Here is a 25,953-nt window from a genome sequence, read left to right on the forward strand (position 1 = left end):
TGCACAAACATTTACAAAGTCGTTTTATGACATTTGGAAGGCAGTGCATTGTGGGGACTTGGGTTCAGGTCCCCACAGTGCGATCAAGACCCCACAGCGTGAGTGTGTTATCACACCCAAGTCCCCACAAGGATGGATAGAGAGAGACTCACACTCACTCTTCCTCTTCCTCCCCCCGCCATAGGGCTTATGTTGCCCATCACTACTGCCACCCCCAGCCATAGGGGACCTGTTGCCCATCACTACAGCCACCCCCACCCATAGGGCTTATGTTGCCCATCACTACAGCCACCCCCACCCATAGGGGACCTGTTGCCCATCACTACAGCCACCCCCACCCATAGGGCTTATGTTGCCCATCACTACTGCCACCCCCAGCCATAGGGGACCTGTTGCCCATCACTACAGCCACCCCCACCCATAGGGCTTATGTTGCCCATCACTACAGCCACCCCCACCCATAGGGGACCTGTTGCCCATCACTACAGCCACCCCCACCCATAGGGCTTATGTTGCCCATCACTACTGCCACCCCCAGCCATAGGGCGTATGTTGCCCATCACTACAGCCACCCCCACCCATAGGGGACCTGTTGCCCATCACCCCTGCCACCCCCACCCATAGGGCTTATGTTGCTCATCGCCACTGCCACCCCCACCCATAGGGCTTATGTTGCCCATCACTACTGCCACCCCCAGCCATAGGGCTCATGTTGCCCATCACTACAGCCACCCCCATGTAAAGGCTGCTGCCCTCCAGCGTAACCGTCTTCCAAAATAAAAGAGATAGACGGAAGATCTGATCCATGGTGGACGTGTTTTTCCTAAATCCCGCCTGGAATGGGCTTATTACCGAATGCTCATCAATCCAATCCTGTAGATGAATTAAAATTAACCTTGCAAAGATCTTTTGCGGGACATCTATAAGGCTGATGGGCCTGTAGTTGGCTGGGAGCAGAGGAGAGCCCCTCTTAAATATAGGGACTATCTCTGCGCCCAGCCAAGTACAGGGCACCTCCATGCCTCTCAGGATGGCGTTGTACAAAATGCACAAATATGGGGCCCATATCCTTGGTTCGTGTCTAAAGAGGTCTCCTGGGAGTTTGTCCAATCCCGGAGCTTTACCAGGTATAACTTTACCAATTGCATCATGAACCTCTTCTAGCGTAAATTCGAACACCGCCTCGAATGAGGTGGATAAAAACATGTTCCTATCAGTCCCCCCAGATTCAAAGCACTCAACTGAACTGTACAGGCTCCGGAAATGCTCCTCCCAAACCTCCGCTGCTATATTAGGTTCGATTGCCGATACCGGCTCCCCAGAGCCAGTGTTGAAAATGGACCAAAATTCCCGGTGGTTTCTAGTTGCGAGGGCAGCTGTCAAATTTGTCCATTTGTCATGGTCCCTCTCAGTCTTTGCACACTCAAGCAGTCGTCTATATTCAACTCTCCTTTCTTTTATTAAGAGTTTATTATTGTTCTGCTTGAGTGCCTGTATAAGCTTTGATTTAGACTTTCTGCAGGAGGCATTTTACCAGGAGGACGGATAAGCCCTCTTGGTCCGTCTAGGTGCCGGAGGATACCAACACTTCAGCCAGGGTACTTACTAGGGCAACATGGAGTGCCTGGAGTTTAAGGTGGTAATCAGTGGGGCAAGGTTGAGCAATTAGGGCGCTTACCTCATCAAATACGGGAACTATCCCTAAATATATATTTTGTACAGTTCTTCCGGGTGGGCTACCAAATTATCCCACCTGACTCTGCGCCTGTTGTTAGAAATGGTCAGCCTAGTGCCTAAGTCCACAGGGCTCGTGCGAGTTTTATTCTGAAAGCCAGCCAAGCTTAACTCCAGAATCAAGGCGTTGTGATCGCTCTCAATTCTGGGGGAAACAGCAAAGTCGATAACCCTGGGCCACAGCCTTGTTTCAACCAGGATGTAGTCCAGGCGAGACTCGTGGCCCACTTTGTTAAATGTACACTTTGCTGGCATGTCCAAAGACGTGCGGCCATTGCAACCCCTGATTGAGTGATTCAGGGTTAGGGAAGTAATTTTAATGGCTAGGGGAGACCATGAACCCGATACTGGGGCCTGGGGTAACGGAATTGCCCAATGGTCGTCATTGAGACACCATCCCTTAGTCCGGCCAGTGGCTCATAATGGCAGTTCAAGTCACCCCCCACCACGAGGTATACATCACTAGGAATAGTGTGTAAAAAAGATGACAATTCCTCAATGGTTGGCGATTCCTTAGCTCCACTAACTGGCCGTGCATATACATTAACAAGAGCAAGTTTAGATAAGTTAGGCCATTCAAGCACAACACATTGTATATCTTGAGAATGAGTGGTCATTGGTGTAGCCCTACAACCCAAATGTGAACCCACCCAGATGATGAGGCCCCCTGACGGGCGCCCCTTCCCTCCCCAACTTGCCGGCACACTAAAAGAAGCAAAGCCCTTACGTAGCTGGTTATCTCGGGCCCATGTCTCCTGGAAGAGGAATACGTCGCTCTTATCAATAAAGGACCCCCATTCAGGGCACATCACTTTATTAGGCAGCCCCGCTACATTCCAGGACAGCATTCTGAGTAAAGAACAAGAATTATCCCGGGGGGAGCTAAGAATCCCTGCCCCTTCCCCAATGCTCCCTTGGGTCATAGCTTCTCCTAGCGGAACAACGCTTGGGTCGGGTGTTTTGTCGACTGGGAATAGATCACTAGAGTCCAGATTAACATATAATGGTGGGGTTTCCAAAGATGTAGAGTTTGTGGTCTCTCTACTAAGGCCCATATAGCTACCTGCTCGATTGTATCCTAATGGTCCTTTATGTGAAGTTGATAGTTTGGACCCTCCATTATTGCACCCGAACCCCACACTGACCCCCTGGTTGGGGTACAGTCAGTCCACCAAATCCAGGCAGCTGTACCGATTGAAAGTCGAAATGTGAGGAAATGTATGTGGTTGGGTCAACCCACCCCTGTTATTCTTAGCCTTGCCTCTATGTAACTCTCCCGTCCAATCAGAATCCCACCCGTAGTTGTGACATACGGAGTTAGAAGGATAAAAATAGGTCAAGGGAAATGGTTATATGGTGGTGACGGTGTCACTATGAGCCCAACCACATATGTGGGATACTGTACGGGGGTCCCTAAAGTTTATCAAAACACAGTCACCTTTGATGGTCTTTGGACTATGACCCACCCAGGAAACCCTGCGGACCATGATTATCTCGCTGCTAGCATAAGGTGGAAGCGGTCTTTTCTTATTTAGCCAGTCCGCAACTTTATTTTTGAGAGAATTAAAAGATTCCCCTTTTGAGTCTATTAACTCGGGTACCCCAGTAAGAACAACTACATAGGGACTAGATTCCGGGGGTAAATCCATTCTGATCTTATGAATTAGGGCCGAACCCTGAGCAGGATGGAATAGCTCTTGTGATTTGTCCTTAATAGTTGTAGTCGTAACTGCACCCTTGTGATTATGATTGGAAACACAAGTATCCCGACTACCTGCCTCTATTGGGAGGGGCGGGGGTGGTGGCGCTAGATGGTTTGGTGTTGGTAGCCCTTCCTGGGTGTTGCTTGATGTAGCACCATTATCTACAGGAGTGATAGTTTTTGGGCAGTTTACTTTTACTGAGGTTGCCTTCTCAATATTCCCTAGCCTAAGCTCTCTCTGGTGAAGTCTCGACTCAAGGGGGTGAATAATGACCTAAGGAGATCTCCCATTTTTTGGATGAGTAAATCCTCCCTAGCTGGTGCAGCTACGGGGGAGGTCCCTTCTCTTAGATTAGATGTAAGTATGGTGACTGGTTCATTGATGTTAGGGGTGGTGGGAGCCTCCATATCCTTATCCAAAAGAGGATAATCACTAGTATTGGAATGTTTAGGAAGCTTAGACAGCCGTCCACCACCCTTTTGTGGACCACGTTTTCTCTTGGGGACCGCCCCCTCCCGATTCCCCCGTGCCTGTCGTGTGATAGGCCTGGGTGTAATATCCGAAACCATCATGTCCCCCTTAGCTATAACTGGGCTGGACTCAAGAACAGTTGGTAAAAGTTTTGCACCCGACACTATTGGTGTGACCAAATTCGGCAAAGGTTCCGAGCATTGGGAGGTGCCCAAGGTATCAATGATGTCAGTAGCCAGCGTGTTACATGTACAATCCGGTGAGCGTACATTTGCAATATGGCCCAGTGATGATCTTTTGGCTGCGGCAATGTCCAAAGAAAGCCGACGCTCCATCAAAGTTATTTCGTGGCCTAGCAAAGAGTTAGCTCTAATTATAAAATTGTCCAAGGTCCCAGTCACATGACCACCTGAAGTAGTGGCCTTGCTCCTTCTTTCTCATGCTGCCATTGGGAAGAAAAATAAATAAATAACGGACAAACAGGCAATTGAAACACCTGCTAAATACCACTAAATACCACTAAATGCCACAGGCGACACGTGATGCGGGATGCAGGGATGCGGGGACTGTATTCTAAAGGGGGTACCGGTACCCAGTCCTGTCCAGTCTCCTCCGGTCTAGAACAGGGCTAGAACAGAACCTTGGCAGTACGTAGAATCCGTGTATCTCAATAAGGTACAGCCAGAGAGCGGGAAGAGAAACCAGCTGGGGGTAATTATCAGGCTGCTGATCCTCGCAGTCCCGGTCTCAATCGGTCTCAATCGGGTCACAAAGAACAGAGGAGAACAAAACACCAATCACCACCCGCCCCACGGCCCCCAGCAGGTCCTGCACGCACCACCAGTAATATCACCAAGCAAGCACTGTAGTGCTTCCCCAAGCAGTAGTTCATTCCACAGAAAAAGTCATAAAGGAAAAGCGACTGTTTGTCACTCTGCGTGGGTCACGGCAGTGGGGGGGGGGGGAAGCAAAGCGACCTCCATTTACAAGCACTGCAAAGGAGATAACCGCAAGCGCCTCCCCCCGCTCCACAGAGTGCCAGAAGCTGGCCTAGCGCCTGAAGTGGAAGACACAGGCACAGTCCGAAGCACAAAGCCTAAATGGCGGCCCAGGTCGTATCCTGCCAAAGCCCAGGCACACACCGCTCTCCAGTCCTCAGGATCGCGCCCTCCTGTTGGCAACCGCCACAATCTGAGAGGCGCCTGCTGCTGTAGGTGAAGGCAAACACGGACTGCGGCACTAAGGTCTCCTCCCTCGGCGTGCACACCGCGCTGCTCCCTCTCTCCGGGACTTCCGAACCTTCCACAGCAGGGCACCCCTTCAACACTCTCGGCGGGAGCCTCTGGGGTCGGCAGCAGAGGCCTACATGCGATGCTACACTGGGAAGTCGTGTAGCGGCCGGGCCTCCGCAGGGATCCAGGAAGGTAGGCTCCTCCCCTCACGGCCGCTCTGGGAAGCGCACGCCCAATACCGTCTATTACTGTCCAAAGCGCTTCAGCTGCATAGTCTAAAAGACTGCTATTTGCATATCAGACATAGTACACAGATCAGACATGGACTTACCCCCCTTCCTGCTGCTGTCTGGCCTTCAGCTGCCTATCTAGGTCCGGGAAGACCACCGCCAGGTTACGGAGTATGTGGGGAGTCAGGGTCCGGGGTCCACCCCTCCTGCATGGAGGTGACAGCTTCAGCTGGACTCTAGCTATCCTCCGGGTCCAGCCCCGAAGGTCCTGCCACCTCTTCGGGCAGTTGCGGATCTGGAGCTTGTAGATCCCCACAGAACGAACAGCCCGGGCGATGGTCAGCCAGATCTCCTGCTTCTGGTGGGCATCAACCTGTGAGGAGGACAAAGTGAAAAGTACATTAACACACATGCCCCAGATTTGTGCAGCACACATTTGGATATACATGTCATCATCACAAAGGGAAATGAATTACACAAGTAGTGCAACCATGGGGAAGGTAAAATCACATGCATGTCTGACATGTTGACAATGCCTGGATAGTTTAAGCTTGCAATAATGCACTTTAGCAGCAGGAAAACTATTCATTACATGTACTTACACACTTTGGCAGATGAAAGAAGTCATTGAGAATGCTTGCCACTGGTGTACACACTGCTAGTCAGACAACATGCATAATTAGGAAGGCAGTGGACTGCACACTCACCTGCTCCCCTGGTTTCCCATACAGCTTGCTGTACTGTGGAAGGAGCCGTCCAGCAGGGCCTGGTTCTCCTTCTCAGTAAAGACTGAGGCCCTCTCCAGAGTACGTGCCATAGCAGGAGCCAGAGGATGCAGAGACAGCAGCAGTGGTAGCAGGGATGTGGTCCAGTAGCATGTAGTGCAGGCAAGTGAGCTCCCTGGGGGCCAGCCAGCCTTATATCTGTGCTGCAGAGGCAGACTCTGTGCCATGTGTCCCAAGTGATAGGTCCAACATGGTTGCATTCCATGAATCTGGCCAATCCATTTAAAAGTACGACTCGTACATGCCTTCTGCATCGTTCAAATCTTCACCTTCATGGAACACTTGCAATTGCAACATTGTTGTAGGCATCCAACTGAATTTCCAGTGCACAACTCGTACAAGTTTAGAATCCGCATTCGTCTCCATGACAGTCCTGAGCCAATGGGTGCGCCCGGCTCATTTAACTGACTGTATAACACGTATTTTGAAAATACACATGCACCCGTCTCCATATGATTCAATGGCCAAGGCGTACGCCTGTCTCGGACCATGCCTGCCCGATGCGTACGCATTGTCACCCGCGTCTGACCTAATTGCATTCAATGACAAAGCGTACGCACGGCTCGGTCATGAACCGTGCAATGCGTATGCATTGTCAGCCGCGTCGGACCTCATTGCATTCAATGACAAAGCGTACGCACGGCTCGGTAATGAACCGTGCATTGCGTACGCATTGTCACCCACGCCGGACCTCATAGCATTCAATGACAAAGCGTACGCACGGCTCGGTAATGAACCGTGCAATGCGTACGCATTGTCACCCGTGTCGGACCTCATTGCATTCAATGACAAAGCGTACGCACGGCTCAGTAATGACCCGTGCAATGCGTACGCATTGCCACCCGCGTCGGACCTCATTGCATTCAATGACAAAGCGTACGCACGGCTCAGTAATGACCCGTGAAACGCGTGCGCATAGTCACCTGCGTCGGACCTCATTAGTGTGACTATTATACAGATGCGTGATATCTAACAACAATGTCTCAATGTGGAATTCATTGGGAGGACAAGTTATTCAACAGTGAGCCATATCATGAAGTATAGGAGGAATCAATCCATACAGAGAAGACACAGGGAGACCAAGAATGCCGGAAAGAATTGTATTTTTCAACACATGATGGACATATTACGTCATATGTACATATCATATAGGTTAAAAGCACTGCGTGACACTTAGTGAAAGTGTAACCAACAAAATACTGTGCACAAGTGCTCGTGGAATTTTGTGACGGCGCAAGTGACACATAAAGTGGTATATACAGCGGTGAAGGGGCACAAAGAACAAATGGTACATAAAATATGTCAGAGTTAGGGCATTTACACAATTAATGTAGGAATTTACAAGAAGCAATAGAGCAAATGCCCATGTAACAAATGCGCCAAAAGTAACGCTGTTGTAGTCGACGGCGTTTCGGCCTATAACACTCTAGGCCATCATCAGGACTGGTTACACCTATTTAGGGCAGTGTGGTATGGAACGGGGAGAAACAACAGGAAGACGACCACGTGGGCTATCGGGTCAGTCCGTGAGGGTCGTGGTTGAGCGGGGAGGGGGACGCAATCAATGAGGAAGAATTTGAGGTGAATGAATCACCGGGAAAGGTCCGTAGTTAGTAACTAGCCAGCACAAGTCAGGCGGGCACTGACTCGTGCTGGCTAGTTACTAACTACGGACCTTTCCCGGTGATTCATTCGCCTCAAATTCTTCCTCATTGATTGCGTCCCCCTCCCCACTCAACCACGACCCTCACGGACTGACCCGATAGCCCACGTGGTCGTCTTCCTGTTGTTTCTCCCAGTTCCATACCACACTGCCCTAAATAGGTGTAACCAGTCCTGATGATGGCCTAGAGTGTTATAGGCCGAAACGCCGTCGACTACAACAGCGTTACTTTTGGCGCATTTGTTACATGGGCATTTGCTCTATTGCTTCTTGTAAATTCCTACATTAATTGTGTAAATGCCCTAACTCTGACATATTTTATGTACCATTTGTTCTTTGTGCCCCTTCACCGCTGTATATACCACTTTGTGTCACTTGCGCCGTCACAAAATTCCACGAGCACTTGTGCACAGTATTTTGTTGGTTACACTTTCACTAAGTGTCACGCAGTGCTTTTAACCTATATGATATGTACATATGACGTAATATGTCCATCATGTGTTGAAAAATACAATTCTTTACGGCATTCTTGGTCTCCCTGTGTCTTCTCTGTATGGATTGATTCCTCCTATACTTCATGATACGGCTCACTGTTGAATAACTTGTCCTCCCAATGAATTCCACATTGAGACATTGTTGTTAGATATCATGTACTGCCCCAGTCTCACTGTGGTTTATGGGCTACCTCCTGTGGTCTGATACTATTATACAGATGCAACACACATATATTGGCCATGGACACCTGCGCACACCTGCCACACTATAGCATTGGCCACACAGTGTCCCATGGCATGTAAGGCTGCATTCCCTGGGTGTTTGGGGGGGGGGCAGCAGTTTTTTTGGCTGGCACTTTGTGCAGCCACTCCCAGGCTGTGCACGTGTACATGGGGGCAGAATCCTTTGTGTGTTGTGCACATTACCACTGTGATGTGCAATTGGACAGTAATGGGCATGAGTCAAGGCCACAGTATCAGGTTGGATATGTTTAAGACATGTCACATACACCCTGAGTCCTGGGGGTGATGGTATGTACGTCACAGTGAGACCTGTAGCCCCAATACTGATGTGCACCCACAGTCTGTGTGCATGTTGTGTCTCAAATGTGTCTGATCACATGTTACCAATGGTTGACAGTCTCCACATCCATGTGGTTTTTGCATCAACCTTGATGGGGTGTGTGTCTAAGAGACGTACATGTAGGGCCGGCAGGAACAACAGTGGCCACTACCTGTGGGACTTACGCTTGCCTTGTGGTGTGTACGTGCTACGCCATGTCCATTGCTGTGTTGATGTGGCAATACAGGGAGTCTGGGTTTCTGCATGGCAAAGATCTGTGATGCCTGGGAGACATGAGGCCTCAATTGTCACTGGAGTGTGTTTTTTTAACGTTGCAGCAGTACATAGGTTGGGTGACACAGCCAGATGATTGGCCCATTGCACTACATGGGACTCATGCGGAATTGAGATGTGAGGTGGTGGTCTTGTAGGTGACATATGTGTCCATGCCCATCAGCACACACCTCAGTACATTGTGTAATGTCATGAACTAGCATGTGATAGTGATCGTGGTCATGGCCACATGGGTGGATGTACTGACAATCTTCCTTTGTGCATCTCTGTACTGCAGGGCACCAGCTGTCCATTGTCCGTTCCCAGACCTTGCAACCATGCAGGAACGCGACTGCATCAGGCGGTACCGCTTCACCAGGCCACTGATTGGGGAGTTGGCGGAGCAGTTGGTGCCACATCTGCTACCTGCCCGGACATACCCTACAGCACTGATCCCAGAGGTGAAGGTGATGGCAGCCCTGCACTTCTTTGCTACCGGTACCTTCCAGTACACTGTGGCTACTGCTGGTGATATGTCGCAAACGATGTTTAGTCGGGTGCTACGCGATGTCTTGGATTCCTCGACCTGTATATAAAGTTCCCAAGCGCAGATGAACTCCCTGAAATGAAGGATGCCTTTTATACACTGGGGAGGATGCCGAATGTCATTGGATCTATTGATGGGACACATATTGCCCTGATACCACCACAGGCACATGAGCAGGCATACCGGAACAGGAAGCACTACCATTCGATCAATGCTCTGGTGGTCTGTCTTGCTGACATGTCGATCACACACGTGTGTGCACGGTTCCCTGGTTTGGCGCACGATGCCTACATTATGAGGAGTAGTCGCATTGCAACGCTGATGTCACAGATGCCAGCTCAGCGTGCCTGGCTTGTCGGTGTGTACTGACTGTTTCTCATTGTGTGTGTTTGTCACTGTTGTATTCCGCACTCCTACAAAACTCAGCTACTTGTTCATTTTTGTGTGTGTAGGTGACTCCGGATACCCCAACATGCCGTGGTTGCTGACACCCCTCCGGAACTCTGTGACACCAGCCGAGCTGCGCTACAATGAGGCACATGGTCGGAGCAGGAGGGTGATTGAGCGGACATTCAGCCTCCTGAAAAGTCGCTTTCGCTGCCTGGACAAGACCGGAGGGGCCCTCCCATATGAGCCTGCAAAGGTGTGCAAAATAATACTGGTCTGCTGCATTCTACACAACATGGCTGTGCGGAAGGAGGTGCCTCTCATCCAGGATGACGATGACCAACGTCCGGCACCTGTGGAGGATCCCTGCCTGGGCCAAGATGCCAGTGATGATGAAGATGATGGTGACGTCCGCTCCCAGCTCATCAACAACTTCTTCACCTGAATGTGAGTTTGCAGGGTTGTTATGTGAATGTATGGAGGTAGCCTGGAATGTGTTGAGCCAGCTCTGTTGCTGTCCGAGTGTGTCTGTGTGCCACTTGACTGGATTTGTACTGTGATGTGTCCATTCAGGTGGTGTGTACTCCACAATAGGGTAGTACTGCTAACTAGTGTTTGTGTAGGTGTTTTGCAACATGTTTTGTGCATGTGTATTGCATTTCTCTCCTGTTTGACTGTATCTTGTCTGTCCTTCCCAGGGTACTTTGCCTGTTGTGTGGTCAACACTGACCCCCAACAACCAGAAGCCAACACCAGTGTGGAAGTTGACAATTCCCATCAACTGATGTACCCCACATCCCTGGACTTCCATTCTCCAACACATTGTGAGCGTGTGTCCACTGTTACGTAGAATTACCGTGCAGCTAGTGTGGAATAAACGTGTTGCTGATGTGTAATGAGCCTGTGCTACGCTTTATGTGCATAGTCTGTCTTCCCACATCTGAGTGACATCTGCTTACCTCACCTGTGGACTTGTTCCCACTGACTGGGCTTGGTGTTGTGTCTGTGCATGCCAATGTGTTTCAGGTCAACATCATTGAGTGTGATGAGTAACATGGCCATGGTGAGTATGTTTTGTGTTGCCATAGTGGTGTGTCTCCCTCACATGTGTCACAACCCCATGACTCCCCTTACGTTGGTCACATTATTGCAGTATTTGGCATGCACTGTTGTGTAGCAGATCGACATCTCCCTGAACATGACAAGTTGGAATCACAACAGAGGCAAGTATGGTGTACTGGTGAGTTTATTTACAAACATGTGTGAGGGAAGTGCACAGGATGGTGGGTGCTGTGCAGTGGTTTTGGAATCCAAAGTTCACTTTGGAGTTGGAAGTGCTGGTAGATGAAATGTCCAGAGTGAAGTCCACAGTCATCTGATACATTGGCCCAACATGAACCCTCCATGTCATGTGGGCGAGTTGTGTGCGATTGGACAAGGTGAACGGGTTGCGCACAAAGAACATTGTCCAGAACAGGTTTGGAGGCCCTGGGGGATGGGCTGGGACATCTGCCTCGCACATGTCCTTCTTCGGACGACCCCTCTTCTTCCGGGGGGGGGGGGATCCTCATGTGCAGGCCTCTGCGGTGCAGTGGACTCTCCGCCAGAGTCGTCCTCCCTCACTGTGGTGCTGGCAGATGGTGTTGCGACGGATGTTGTGGGCACACAGGGGGGTGTGGACAGGTTGGTGTTGATCTGGCGGAGGCATTGTAGTATGTCCTGATGCACCGCAGTGATGTCATCCCACTTGGCCTCTATGCGGGCATGGTGGGCGACCTGCTCGTGTTGCATGTCCTTGAGGATCCCCACTACCTGGCCAAATCCTCTGGTGCTATCCTGGTACGCATCTAAGATGCGTGCCAGTTGGGGGTCATCATGCAGTCCAGACCCCTCTGCAAGGCGCGCCATGTGCCTCCCACCCCTTCCAGCACCCCTCTCCACACAGGCAGGACCAGCGGCGGTACGCACAGGTGACACTGGGACCCCTTGGGTGGTGTTGCTGGTGGTGTTGGCTGTAGCTTCCGGGGGTCCTGTGTCCCTGTGCTGTGGGTGTTGATTGTCCTTGGTCTGTCCGTGTTGGCGGGGGTGCCCTGTCGGTGTCCAGATGCAGGAGGCGTGGGTAAAGGAGGGGTAGATGTTGATGCTGCTGGTGCTGCATGATGGCTCACACCGGAGGGGCCAGGTTGGATGTCGTCATCCGAAGAGGACAGTGAGAGAGTCAGACCAGAGAGCTCAGTGTCCACCAGAGTCTGGGACTGGGTATCCTCGTCATTTGGTGCTGGGTGCCCAGCACCACCTGTGTTTGGAAGAGACACATAATGTGATTTATGTTTCTACATGCATTGTTGGTTCACAAACATGACATTTTCTACTCTTCAAACAGATGCCTGCCTGTACACTGCTTTTTCCCAGCTTGTCACAGACAGAGTTTAATATTGTTGTTGGCCATTTCCCAGCATGGCCTTGTGCTCCCCACAACAGAGCCCAGTGTCGGACATCTTGTCAGTCCCTTCCCACTCCCTGTGAGGCGAGTATGTTTCAGTTTGATCTTGCTGGGCCATGTGGGTGGGTGTAGGTTGTCTGTGACTGCGACTCCCATCATACTGTTGGCTACAACCCCCTTCCCAGCATGCCCATGCTTCCTCCCTCTTGAATCTGCTTCCCTGTGAGGGAGTGTGACAGCAATGGCAAGATGGCTGACTGTGAAATCCTGGTGTTTGTTTGGCGCCCCTGTGCTTCACACAGCAGCACCCAGTACGGGGTATCTTTTGCTGATATTTTAATGAGGTGTGTGTCAATGCATTGTACCCGGTGAGTTGTGTGGAGTTTGTCATCATCATCGTTATCTTTATTCGGATATGCATTATCCATAAAAGCACAAACATTACTCATAATCACATACATAGTCCATCATCATTAAAATAGAAACTCAACATTAAAACTAATCAATTAAAATATTACTAAATTATCCATATCTTGATATCATCAACGATGTTAAAGTGACAATGTGCAAAGTGCAAATATTTCACAGAAAAGCAGCTAAAGACGAGCAAATCCTTAAATCTCAAAAAGGTTACAGTTAGCAGCATTAGGTGAAGGTGCAAGTGTGCATAGTACAAAATATAAATACAAGCAATCCAAAATCCAAAAATGCATATTGTTCAGCCTAAAAGACGTGAGCGGATGGCCATTTTCAAGAAAGTGCACACTCGGTATGTCATATCATCATCTTTAAGCTGGAGAATAATTTTATTTGCATCCTTACAGTCCGTTGTGCCCTTTGCCCTGAAAAACGGTATCAATAACTGCATACTATATTTTTGATAAAAAGAACAAGTGGAGTTTGTGTTGAGGGGGGGTGTCTCCCCATGCAGGGTAGTCTGGTCAGGGCTGTCAGTTCTCCTTCCCATCATGAAACATGCTTCCATTGTAGGGCGTGCAAGTTGTCTTTCAGGATGTCAGTCAGTGGTGTACTGCTTGTGATTTGCACACAAGCCCTAGCAGGGCCTTGTGTTCCCCACAGCAGGAGCCAGTGTCAGCCATCTTGTCAGTCATTTTCCACTCCCTGTGATGTGGGCATGTTTCAGAGAGGTCTTGATGGGCCAATCAGGAGGGTGTGCATTATCTGTGACTACAGGCCCCATCATGCTTTTGGCTACATTCACTTCACCTGCATCCCCACTATTCCTTCCTGACAGTCAGCTGCACTGTGAGGTGGTGTGTTTGTGGTGTCAAACTGTCTGGCAGGGTGTATTTGGCTTAGTGCCACTGGCTTGCTCTGTTTGTTTTTAGGTTGGTGCATGTCATGACACAGTCCCCAGTCACTATGAGATGGCAGGTATTGTGTTTGTGTGACTGGCATACACATCTTGGGCTGATTATCTATTGGTTAGTGTAGCTTTGCTTGCGGTGCATGGTTTCACTGTCTCCTTGCCACACAATCTTGGGTATGTTGTTTGTGTACTCACCAGGCTCTGGGATGCCTGTTAGGCCATGGACGCTCTCTGGTGGTAGGATGTCCCGCACCTTCTCCTCCCAGGTCCTGAAGTAGACTGGTTTGGCAGGAGGGCCACCACCGGTGCGCTGACTCAAGGTGTGATCTTTCTCGATGAGTTTCTTGACCTCCTGCTCACGTCATACCACCTGTTCTGGATATCGTCCTTTGTGCGCCTTGCTGGTGCTTGTGCGTTCACCTTGTCCACAATCCTCGCCCACATCTTGGTTTTCTGTGAGATGGGGGTCCTTTGAACCAAACAAATGTGGCTCTACTCTGATGATCTCGTCTACCAGCACTTCTAACTCACTATCTGTGAACTTTGGATTCTTCTTTGGAGGCATGGTGATGGGTGGTGGTGGTGAGGGATGTGTGTGTGAGGTTGCAAGTGATGGTGGGTTGGTGTTGGTTTTGCTGTGTGTATGTGTGTGTGCTTTTGTATGTGGTGCTGATGGTGTGTTAGTTGTGTGATGGGTGAGTTGTGAGTGTGTCTGTGGTTGCTGTGTACTGGTGTTTGCTGCTGGCTGTGTCTCCTGTTTGCAAGGGATGATGGTAGTGATTGTAGTCCTTTATATAGTTGGAGTTGTGGGTGTGTCTTTGTCCCATGTTTTTTTCTTTGGTATTTATTGGCTTTGTCATTGCTTGTTTGGTCCTTTTTTTGGCTTTTTTCCTTTGTGTTTTGTAGGCATGAAAGAGACGTTCATGTGACGAAACGAACGCTGCTGTTGTCTCGTGCGGGCTTCTCCGCCTCGTTCACGCTGCCTGTCTTCTGTGTTTGGTACGCGTCAGTCGCGGCAGTCTCTATTGCTTGTGTGCCCGGTTGTCTGTGCATGTCAGTCATGCGGCTTGGTCTCCGTGCGAGTCGGTCTGGTTTTACAAGCAGGTACAGGTCGGTCGGCTTCATTCCGGGTTCTTGTCCGTCGGTGAAAATCGCGTCGGTTTTCCGGCCGGATCACTATTTTCCCTACGGCTCAGTTGGACGGCTTGTATTCTGTACGTGTCGTTTGTAATTCACACGCGTTGCATCGTACTGCACGGGTCGTACGGCGCTGGTCCATGTCGGTCAGTATTCGGTCAGGGTCCGGGTCTGTGTCGGGTGGTTCGTTTTGCGGCCGAAATCGGAATCAGCCCCTGAGTGTCCTGATTCTCTCCATTTTCTCTCACAGAAAAACAGGCACACACACACAAGTCGACAAGCGCACAGACATAAGCAAACACTCACAAAAAGTCTCGGTGGGAATAAAACAAGTTTAAACTCCTTACCTCGCATGATTTTCTAAATTGCAGCGGTCCATGTGCTACCTCCATACCTGTGTTTGTACAAATTCACAGAATAGTGTGAATGTGATTAACAGCACAGGGCATAAATGGGCCCTCCACTGTCAAACACAGTGTGATGGTGAACACAGGGACATCATCATGCAAATGATCCCATGCTGAATTGTTCAACAGCTGCTCTGCTCAGGACTATAGAAGTGCCTTGGCTGTCAGATAAGTTCCTACTATGACAGCAGAGTGCTCACCAGTACTAGCAGCCAGTGAGGAGAGTATCATGAGTATTGGTACTCTCCTCAGCAGTATTTAGAAGTAGCGGTACTAACAGGGATACAAATAATAAGTGCCGGGACTCAGTATCTGTGAGTACCGGCCCATTTAAAACAATGCCACTGCCCTTTTCCCTACGACCAGGCTCTTCCTGTCTCTTGCTGGCTCCATGCCTTTACATTCACATGTCCTCTCCACTTGCCTCTAATCTTTGCCCAGCCTCTAAGCTTCTCTCACTAGTTCTGCTCCTCTTCCTCCCACCTTTTGCTTACTCTCCACAAGTCTTACTTTTACTCCCTGGTTTTTCTGTACTTGTCCCCTGTTCTCCTCTCTATGCCGCACTCATCCCCTAAATTTGCCGTCCGGAAAATTAAAGTTAAGAAATGCACCAGATTTATGCCTTTACAGAAATGTTCCTTGGCTGCAGCTGGCATACTTTTCTTATTAAATTCGTTGTGAAAGCTTGCACACTTTGATTCCACAAACCTGCTGCAAAGTGGATCTAAAGGCATTGGGGAGCAGGCTGAGACTTATGCGCCGGGTGTTCTGTTTGTTTAAAAAATGACTTATCACACCATTGCATCTCTCACCCCTCCCTATCACGCCTTATATTTCTTTAAAGCATATGCTCCGAAGAATCTTCTGATGTTCTCCCACACTTTCACCTCCCTCCCTGGTTGCTACCCTTCTTAACGATTACTGCGTTCAACTGCCCTCACACCCGATGGATCGCCAGACAGTTGTTTAAATACATTTTAAACAATTGCCAGGATCTTAAAGGAAACTGCTTTAATTGCATGTTCAGTTCCAGTTAAAGTAATGCAAAGTACTGGCTCTGTAGCCTGAGTTTTACTGCTAATAGCTCAGACTGTTAGACAGGTGTCCCTCTGTGTATGCTGAGCATATAGGGGCCGATTCCGATGGCCGGTCGGACAGCTGTCCATAGCCTTACCGTGCGACCAAAACGTACCCGGAGCCGGTCCGTCCTGTAGAGTAAGTACGATGCGCATAACTGCCAAAAACACGACCGACACGTAGGCTGTGAATCAAGCCCCATTCTCCGTCCGAGCCCTAACTCCTAAAGATGAACTGAGTCGCCCGGAAGCAGTATCCATAGCAGTTGTCGGCATGACAAGTACGATGCGTACTTCCTATGCGCCGGACAGGTCATCACGCACGGGACGTCACAGCATCCGAAAAACAAGCATATCAGCTACGATTCGCGCCACAAATCAATACACGGCTATGAGACGGAACAGCTTGCAGCGGGTACGAGACGGAGCAACAAGCAGCGTGTACGACATGAACACATCATGAATCCCATCGCGCAGGTCATACCAGTACTCTACATCTATGACCGGATCAGGGACTGTTAGACCTGGCACCTTGGCGTGGGTCTCCCTTCCACTTTTTGTTGTTGTGCCTCATGTTTTTTTTTTTTGGGAATTTTTTTTTATTCGTCAACGAACACATATATTGCCGGCCCCTGTAGCCCCAGAGGTATTGGCCCAAGCAACACATTGATCATGACATTGACAATTTTATCATAAAAGGATACTTTGAATGCATTTCAGATGAAAACCAACTTCCCCAACTCCCCCCCCCCCCCCCACCCACCTCCCAACTTCCTCCCCCCGACCGCACCGTATTGCACCCAACCAACGATATCATGTATTGAGCATCAGCCGGACACCTTCATGTCCAGTCCCTGTGTGTACCGCCCCTTCCGGGGGAAACTAGATGCGCCCCTCCTCCCGTTCCTCCGGAACAGGCTCCAGGGGGAGACCCCTATAGTCTGCCCACCTCTTCCAAATCTTATTATGTTTACTGGGGCACCCCCTAGCTGCAAAGATGGGAAGCTCCAGGCCCATATTGAAGTCCAAACCCCTCTTCCACACATTCAGCGAGGGGGCAGTCGGCGCTTTCCATGCCCTGGCGATATCCCTCTTGGCCAGTGTGAGACCCAGCAGCAATAGGTGCCGCTTGTATATGTTGCCACCAATGTCCTCCATGATATGCAGGAGTGTCAGCCTGGGGTCCGCGGGAAGATCCCACCCCAACACCTCGGATAAACAAGCCAACACCCCTCTCCAAAACCGATACAGTGACCCACAAAGCCACACGGTGTGAAAGAAGGAACCCTCCTCCCGTCTACAGCGGAGACACTCCGGAGAGGCAATCAATCCCGCCTGCCACAGCCTCCGCTGGGTATAGTAAGCCCTATGCAGATATTTAAATTGTATAAGGCGGAGTCAGATAGCTATGGCTGCTCCCCGTGGCGAGGCAAGTGCATCTGTCCAGTCCGTCTCATCAAGGGGCCCAACATCGTTCTCCCATTTCCCTTTGAGCTGCTGGAGCGACGGGGCACTGTGGATAACTAGCGATCGATATATCTTGGAGATTGTCTTGTCATGGAGGTCCCCCATAAAAAGCTTCGCTTCCACAGGGCTGAAGTCTGCTATGGCGTCTAATCCCACTAGACTGGGGGAGAGTGCATGGCGCAATTGTAGATATCTATAGAACTGCGATCGGGGCATGCTGAACTCTTGTTGAAGATCCTGGAAGGACTTCAGAACACACCCACACACCACATCACCTATGGCCAATCCGATCCCACCCCTCAAACCCTGCCAGGGCCGCCAACTGCGGTAACTGCCCATTGTGCCACAGTGGGGTCTCCCGCGTGAGCACGCCCCACCACCCAATGCGCGTCAGCGCCTGACGGCAAAGTTGGAAAACCACTTGCGTCACCGGTGGCAACCGCGCCCGACGGACCGCGGAATAGAGCAATGTGTGAAGTGAGTGTGGGGCCATGAGCCGCCGCTCCACCGCATACGCCGGGACTCTCCCCCCCCCTCCCATACCACCACTCGTTCAGCACCAGCAAGTGGGAGGCATGATAATATGAGAGCAGATCCGATGTTGCCAGACCCCCAGTATATGTTGAAAGGAAGCACGTTCGTAAGGCTACCCGCGCCACCCCGCCCTCCCACAAAAACTGCCCCAGAGTCGAGTTCACCCGACGAAACCACTCCGGCGGGATCGTATAAAGGTGATTCTGCAGCTGATATAGGAGGCGGGGAAGAGCCACCATCTTAAAAATCACAGACCGGCCAAAGATAGTGAGTGGCATACGAGTCCACTACTTGATATCCCGACAAACCTGTTCCCACACGGGCACCACGTTTCGCCCCCAAGAAATTGCCGGAGTAGGTGATAAGAACACCCCCAGATACTGAAGCGCCCCCTCCGCGATCTGCACCGAGGACGCCCATTCTTGCACCGGAGTCGGACCCCCAAGTACCCACAGCGTGGACTTCCGGGGATTCATAAAGAGACCCGACGTCTCACCGAAGATTTGCATGATCCGGAGCAGCCGGGGCCCTGTACGATCAAGGTTCGTCAGAAAAAAGAGGACTTCATCCGCGTAAAGGGCTATCCGATCGGCCAAGCCAATTTCCCACTCAAATCCGGAGATCTGCGCGTCCATTCGCACCCATCCCGCCAACGGCTCCATGGCCAGGGCGAACAGATACGGGGACAGGGGACACCCCTGGTGCGTCCCACGCCGTATCGGGAACGGCAGCGAGGACGCCCCCGCCACCCGAACCGAGGCCGTGATTTCCGTATAGAGAAGTCGCACATAGGACAGGAACCGCGGCCCGAAATTCAAGCGCTGCAGCAGTAGGAACAAATAGCGCCAACTAATGGAATCAAACGCCCTGTCCATATCTGCCAACAATAGGGCTGCCGGGACCCCCAGTCGCTGCACTTCAGCAATCGCCACATGGGCCCGCCGTATGTTATGTCGCGTGGCACGGGAGGACATGAACCCCGCCTGGTCCGGATGGACCAGCGAGGCAATGTATGGCAGGAGGCGATTGGCCAAAGCCTTCGCCAGAATTTTAGCCTCCACATTGAGGAGGGAAATCGGACGATACGAGGCGGGCTCCTCCGGGGGCCTACCCGGTTTGTGGAACACTACAATCTCAGCATGCCTCCAGTCCCGGGGCAACAACCCACGCTCTCGGGCCTCCTCCACTACCGCCGTATAATGTGGGCCTAATGGTAGAAAGTACTTCTTAAAAAAACTCGCTCTGGAACCCGTTCGGGCCCGGAGCCTTGCCCGGGTTCAGGCCACCCAGAGCCTCTCCCAATTCCTCCGCTGTTAGCGGACGATCCAATGCTGTCCGTGCCGTTTCAGATAACCCCGTGACCGGGTGCTCACTTAGGAATCGCTCCACCGCCGTTGCCGTGAGGCTCTCACAGGGGCTATATAGCCCCGCATAATAGGTAGCAAAACTATTGGCCAGCGTCCCGGGGTCCCCTATGGGTGCTCCCCCATGATCCACTATCCCTGGGAGGTCCTGAGCATGATACATCATCCCCTGACACAACCTGTGCAGCATTGCACCCGACTTGTCTCCCCACTGATACACTCGGCTCCTGGTGGCTAGCCACACCTGACGTGCCTCGTCAAGCAGCATGGAACCATATGTCTGCTGCGCATAAAGTAACTGCCGACAGTGTACCGTACCTCCCTCTTCCCGGCCCCTACGCTCCAGCTCCAGAACCTCAGCCTCCGCTCGGGCTAGCCCCGCTCGACGCTCACGGCGGGCCGCCGCACAGAAGGAGATATCTGCACCGTGAAGTGTCGGCTTCAGGGCTTCCCACAACGAATCCGCCCGGACACGGAACCCACATTCCGCGACAGATACTGATCTACCGCCTCAGTCATATGCACTCTATAGTCGTTCTGCTGCAGGTGCCACACCGAGAGTCGCCAACGAAACGACCCCCCACCCCTCCCATCCGCAAGACCGCTGACACCGGGGAGTGATCTGAGAGCCCGCGCGGTAGGATCTCTGCCGCCTCCAACCGAGACACTGCAGCCCCTGATAAGAATATGTAGTCTAGCCGGGAGAAGGAGCCATGCACCGCCGACAAATATGTGTAAGCACTATCCGCACCATGACACCGCCTCCAGGTATCCACCCAGGCGACCCACTAGTGCGTGAAGTGTCATCTGTCCCCCTCCCCCTCTCTCCCGCCCCCTTGACAGCCGGTCCCCATGTAGATCCATCACGTCATTCCAGTCCCCTCCTATGATCCCCGGGACGTCCGGGATGTCCGCTCAACGCGCCATGAGCTGCTCCGCAAATGACCAGGACAAAGGGGGGGGGGTGTACACACTACCAAACACCACCCGCTCCGATCCAATCCGGCCCAAAACAAATACATACCTCCCATATGTGTCTGCCCACGTCTGGGAATGTACAAACGAAACCCGCTTGTGAACCAAGATACCCACACCCCTGGAGCCCTGAACAAACCCTGCATGAAACACCTGTGTGTAGCCGTAGCGTTGTAGGCATAGCACCCTCGTCCCCAATAGGTGTGTCTCCTGTAGGAGTAGCACGTCCGCCGATGCCCTTTTTGCATACTGCAGGATCGCCCCTCTCTTGATCTTATCAAGGGCACCCCGAACATTCCAGCTCAGCACCTTGATTGTAGCTAATCGCCCACTAGTCCCCATGGAGCCGGTCGCCATAGAAAGCATATCCAAAACATAGTGGCCACTCAGGGACTCCGACGACCGCCCCCGCCCATGCCCAGTACTGTACTAAGGTGCGGTCAACCCCTAATCTAAAACCCCAACTTCCCAACAGTCCCCCCACCCCCACTCCCCCCACCCCATACCTCACAAACATGGAAGTACCTGTCGCGGTGAGAAACTTCCCCAGGCCCAAACGATGAACCTCAGTAGTTCTCAACCAATGGATCCCCAACATGCCCTTCCACCACCACTTCGCAAAGACCCCGCCCGCAACTGGCTACGGCAGTGGTCACCCCCCACGTCTGTCTCCCGGACCAAAACAGCCCCCTGCATCTAGGAGTGTAGAGCAGCCGGCGGCATGTCCATGATGCGAAGACCAAGAAGACATGCCCCTAAGGAACCTCCGGACCCTCAATGTCCAGTCGGCGGATGACTCGCCTCCGGGCCAGCCCCCCGCCGGGCTCCCCCGGACTTATGCCGGCGGCGGGATCTGGAGCGCCGCTGCTTCTTAGAGATAGTCCCTGCCACCTCATTTTGGGATGAGTCCGATTCTCTACCCGGGGGTGTATGAGGACGCAGCTTCACAGTCTCATCTGTCCATTTAAATACTTCCTCTGGCGATTCGAAGAACAGTGTTCGGGACTCATATACAACCCTCAAGCGCGCTGGATAGAGAAGAGCGTAGGATAAGTGGAGTTCCCGTAGCCTGGCCTTGGCCGCCAGGAAGGACTGACGCTGCTGTTGGACCATTCGTGTATAGTCCGGGAAGATAAGTATGCGGGAGTTTTCGAACTGCAGAGGCTCCCTCTCACTGGCCTGGCGGAGGATGACATCCCTGTCGTGGTAGTTTAGGAGTTTGGCGATAATCGGCCGGGGACGGGCCCCCACCAGCGGCCTCTGAACCAGGGCCCGGTGCGCCTGCTCCACTACGAAGCAGCTGGACAGCGATTCAGCCGGGAGCCAGCCCTCCAGCCACTGGGAGAGGAAGCGCTCCATGTTGTTCCCCTCGCAGCCCTCCGGAAACCCCACAAAGCGCAAGTTATTCCTGCGGGCCCGCCCTTCTACATCCTCAACCCTGCCTGCCAGGCCCCGCTGGGTGGATTCTAGGATCGCTACCTGTTTCCTCAGCGTCGCAACCTCATCCTCCACGCTCAACACCCTGGTTTCAGTCTCTGTGATGCGGGTCACCGCGTTTCGCAGGTCTTGACGCAGCAGCATTACGTCCGAACCCACTGCCCCGATCTTGGCATCCAACATGTCCCGGGACTGCGTTATGGCTGCCAGGAGGGCGGCATTGTCCGGCACCGCCCCGAGGGGCCCCCGGCCACCGTCCCCGCCAGGCCCGGACCTGTGAATTTATCAATAGGCCCCTGCTTCGCTGCCCCTCCACCAGGTTTGTCTCTGGTCATCGTTGTAGATTAATGCTCCAAGGCCACCTCCGCGCAAAGCTCCCCGGGCACAACTGTAGATCCTCTCTCTCCCCTATGTGGCCACCTCCAGGATAGGGCCCCTGTCGCCTGTCCTCCACCCCAGTCCTCCAGGGGAAACCACGTGGCCGGGGCCCAGCCGGTCCTCCGATACCCAGCCCACGCCGGACCAGGCCCAGTCTCTGCCTGGTGAAGGGGGGCCCGCTCCGACGCTGCTTCTCCAAATCTGGCTCGGGCAGGCACAACGTCCACTACATCTCAGCCGGCCAGGTCAGCCGTGCCCCGTCGCCACCAGGAACCCACAGGCCGCAGCCCCGCTCCAGCTGGGCCAGGCGGCCGCCCAGTAGCCCTCGCCGCTCCTAACCAGGCACCTCACCCCCCCGTGACCCAAACCGGCCGCCGAACCCCCAGGGACCACCGGCTCATCCAGGGGTGGAGGGGGAAGACCAGCCGCAGCACCCTGGGGACCAGGGTACCACCTCACCTCAGGGCCTGATCGCGCAGCACGCCTCACAGTCTCGCAGGCCCCTCCAAGCCGGGTCACCCCAGGCCGCCTCCACTGGATCTCCGCGGTCGGGGCCAGGTCGTCACCCCACTGTCAGCCCCACAGCCACGCAGTCTGGCAGCCACCTCAGCAGGGCGCCGCTCCGCTCAGCGTGCCTCATGTTTTTGCTGGTGTTAGCTGCTCAGAGCACTGTGCCACTGCCAACCAGTGCCACAGTGCAAGTGCTCCCTGTTGTAAATTGCTGTATTGATTGGATTCCATGATTGGCTTATTTGGTTTACTGTCAGACCCTAGTACAGTGCACCAGGAGTGCCCAGGGCTTGTAAATCCAAATGCTGCTGGTGGTTTTGCAGCACTGGTTGTGCCACCCACAGAAACAGCCTTGTAAAATATGTCTAAGGTCTGCCATTGCAGAGTCTGTGTGCAGTCTGGTACTGTCATGCTGACTGGGCAAGTGCACCCACTTGCCAGTCCCTAAACCTTCCCTTAACTTCATGTTAGTCACCCCTATGGTAGGCCCAAGGGCAGGGTGCATTGTAAGCATAAGGTAGAACAAGCCCTGATGTGTGTGGCATGTCCTAATAGTGAATTACAGCCATTTTCGTTGTTCACTATTGCAAGGCTACCTGTTCTCCATAGGTCAGAATGGGCTGCTGGAATTATTACACACTATAATCCCAGCAGACTCAGAGAACATGGTAGAAATTTGAGTTTAGTATGCCTGAACTCAGAATAAGAAAATACATATTTTAGTAAGGTTTATTTTAATATTCTGTGTTTGCAAATACCGCTTTTAGAAAGTTGGTCTTTGCTGCCTAACCATTTCAGGCCGCCTCTGCTAGGATGTGTATCTGCTGTCTGATTTCTGTGAGTGATAGGGCTGGGGAATTCCAGGTGACAGGCTGGGCAGCCAGGTGGTGAATAGAGAGATTACATCCAGATGGGTGGGAGGAGTACACCTGGACTCTGAATAGGGCTGTGCCTTTCCACCACAATGCTGGCTCCACCCCTTGGGGAGCGTCTGATGTCTCTGCCCTGCACACTGAAAAGAAAAGCCAGAATCCTGTAAACAAAGTACTCCAGAACTGGGCAAAGGCCCCCTAGCCTGAAAGGACAAAAGAATTGCAGTATAAGTATTGGGACCCTGAGCACAAGAAATTAGATCCTGCTTTGACAAGAAGAAACCTCTGCCCGACGAGAAGGAACTGGGAAAGCTGTAAGGAGAAATACTGTCCCTGACCTGGGGAATTGGCCTGCAGTAGTTGCCTTGCTGCTGAAGGAGAGGAGAAAGACTACAAAGACTTTATTTTCCAACTTGTGCTTAAAGATCTCCAAGGGCTTGTCCCCTGAATGAAGTCCCAGGACCAGTGGACTTCACCCGCCTTGAGAGGAGCTGCTGAAAAACGCCGTTCTCCCTGTAGCGCTGAAGCAGAGAGAAGTGTGCGCCTCATCAAGGTCGACGCGTACACTGGCAAGCCCATGCCAAGCTGTCCGGCCCGAACAACGCTACTTTGTAGCCCCCACGAGCCGTAGCTCGCAACATGAGGGAAGGACTTCGCACCGCACCTCGCTTTTTCCCCTCCGAACCGCACTCGTGCACCCTGCCACTGATGTGGGGAGGCTGAGGCGCGTAGAGCGGCTGGGTACGTCTTGCACCACTGCAGCGTACAGTCCGCTTCGCACCGCGCTCAGAGGATTACCCGAGCATCAACTCTCAAGGTACGGCTCATACGCCGCAACGAACAGCAACCGCACCGCACAAAGCACCGTCCCCTCAAGCAACGCGACTCTGGGCCTCCACGAGCCATAGCTCGCACCGTGAAAGAAGGACATCGCTGCGTTCAACGCTTTCGTTTTCACCGCTTTGTCCGTGATGAACTCTTCCATCTAAGGTACTGTGTACGACTCGCACTCCGGGTTTGAGCGCATCGGACAGAAGCGTCTGCTGCGCGAGTCAGACTCTTTGGGTTCATTTCATCGCCGTAAGGGCCGAACCGAGGAATACGAATCGCACAGACTGTTTTTTAAGATACGCTTTACACAAGAATTATTTTATTGCTCATAGTATTGTGGATACGTCTGTCGTTATATGGTCTTGTGCTAAGCCTGATATAAAATATACTTATTTTTGATAATCCTAGTGTGGAGTCCATTTGTGGTGGGTCACCTGATTACTGTATAAGTTTACAAATGCTTAACCCATAACGCCTCTGAAATAAGTCTTGTCTGCTCGCGCCAAGCTACCTAGAGGGTGAGCAGGGGTTATTTTAAGAGGGTAATCCCCTTATCCTGACTAGAGGATAGGGTCCCTGCTTGTCACAAGTGCCTACCTGTGCCAACCAGAGACCCCCAATTCTAACAGGGACCGACGCCGATGGCGCAGACGGTAAGTCAGACACCTACAACACAAACAAACGACATGTACCCGCAAAATGGCACAAACACAGGGGATCCACATCCTGGCCACTAACAGCCCACCATAGGGGTTGCATGGCCAGCACCACTAACACCCCCACCCATAGGGGACCTGTTGTCCATCACTGCTGCCACCCCCAGCCATAGGGGACCTGTTGCCCATCACCCCTGCCACTCCCACTCACAGGGGACCTGTTACCCATCACCCCTGCCACCCCCAGCCATAGGGCTTATGTTGCCCATCACCCCTGCCACCCCCACTCACAGGGGACCTGTTGCCCATCACCCCTGCCACCCCCAGTCATAGGGGACCTGTTGCCCATCACCCCTGCCACCCCCACTCACAGGGGACCTGTTGCCCATCACCCCTGCCACCCCCAGCCATAGGGCTTATGTTGCCCATCACCCCAGCCATCCCCACTCACAGGG

Source organism: Triturus cristatus, chromosome 1_1 (assembly GCF_964204655.1).
Source record: "Triturus cristatus chromosome 1_1, aTriCri1.1, whole genome shotgun sequence".
Lineage (NCBI taxonomy): Eukaryota > Metazoa > Chordata > Amphibia > Caudata > Salamandridae > Triturus > Triturus cristatus.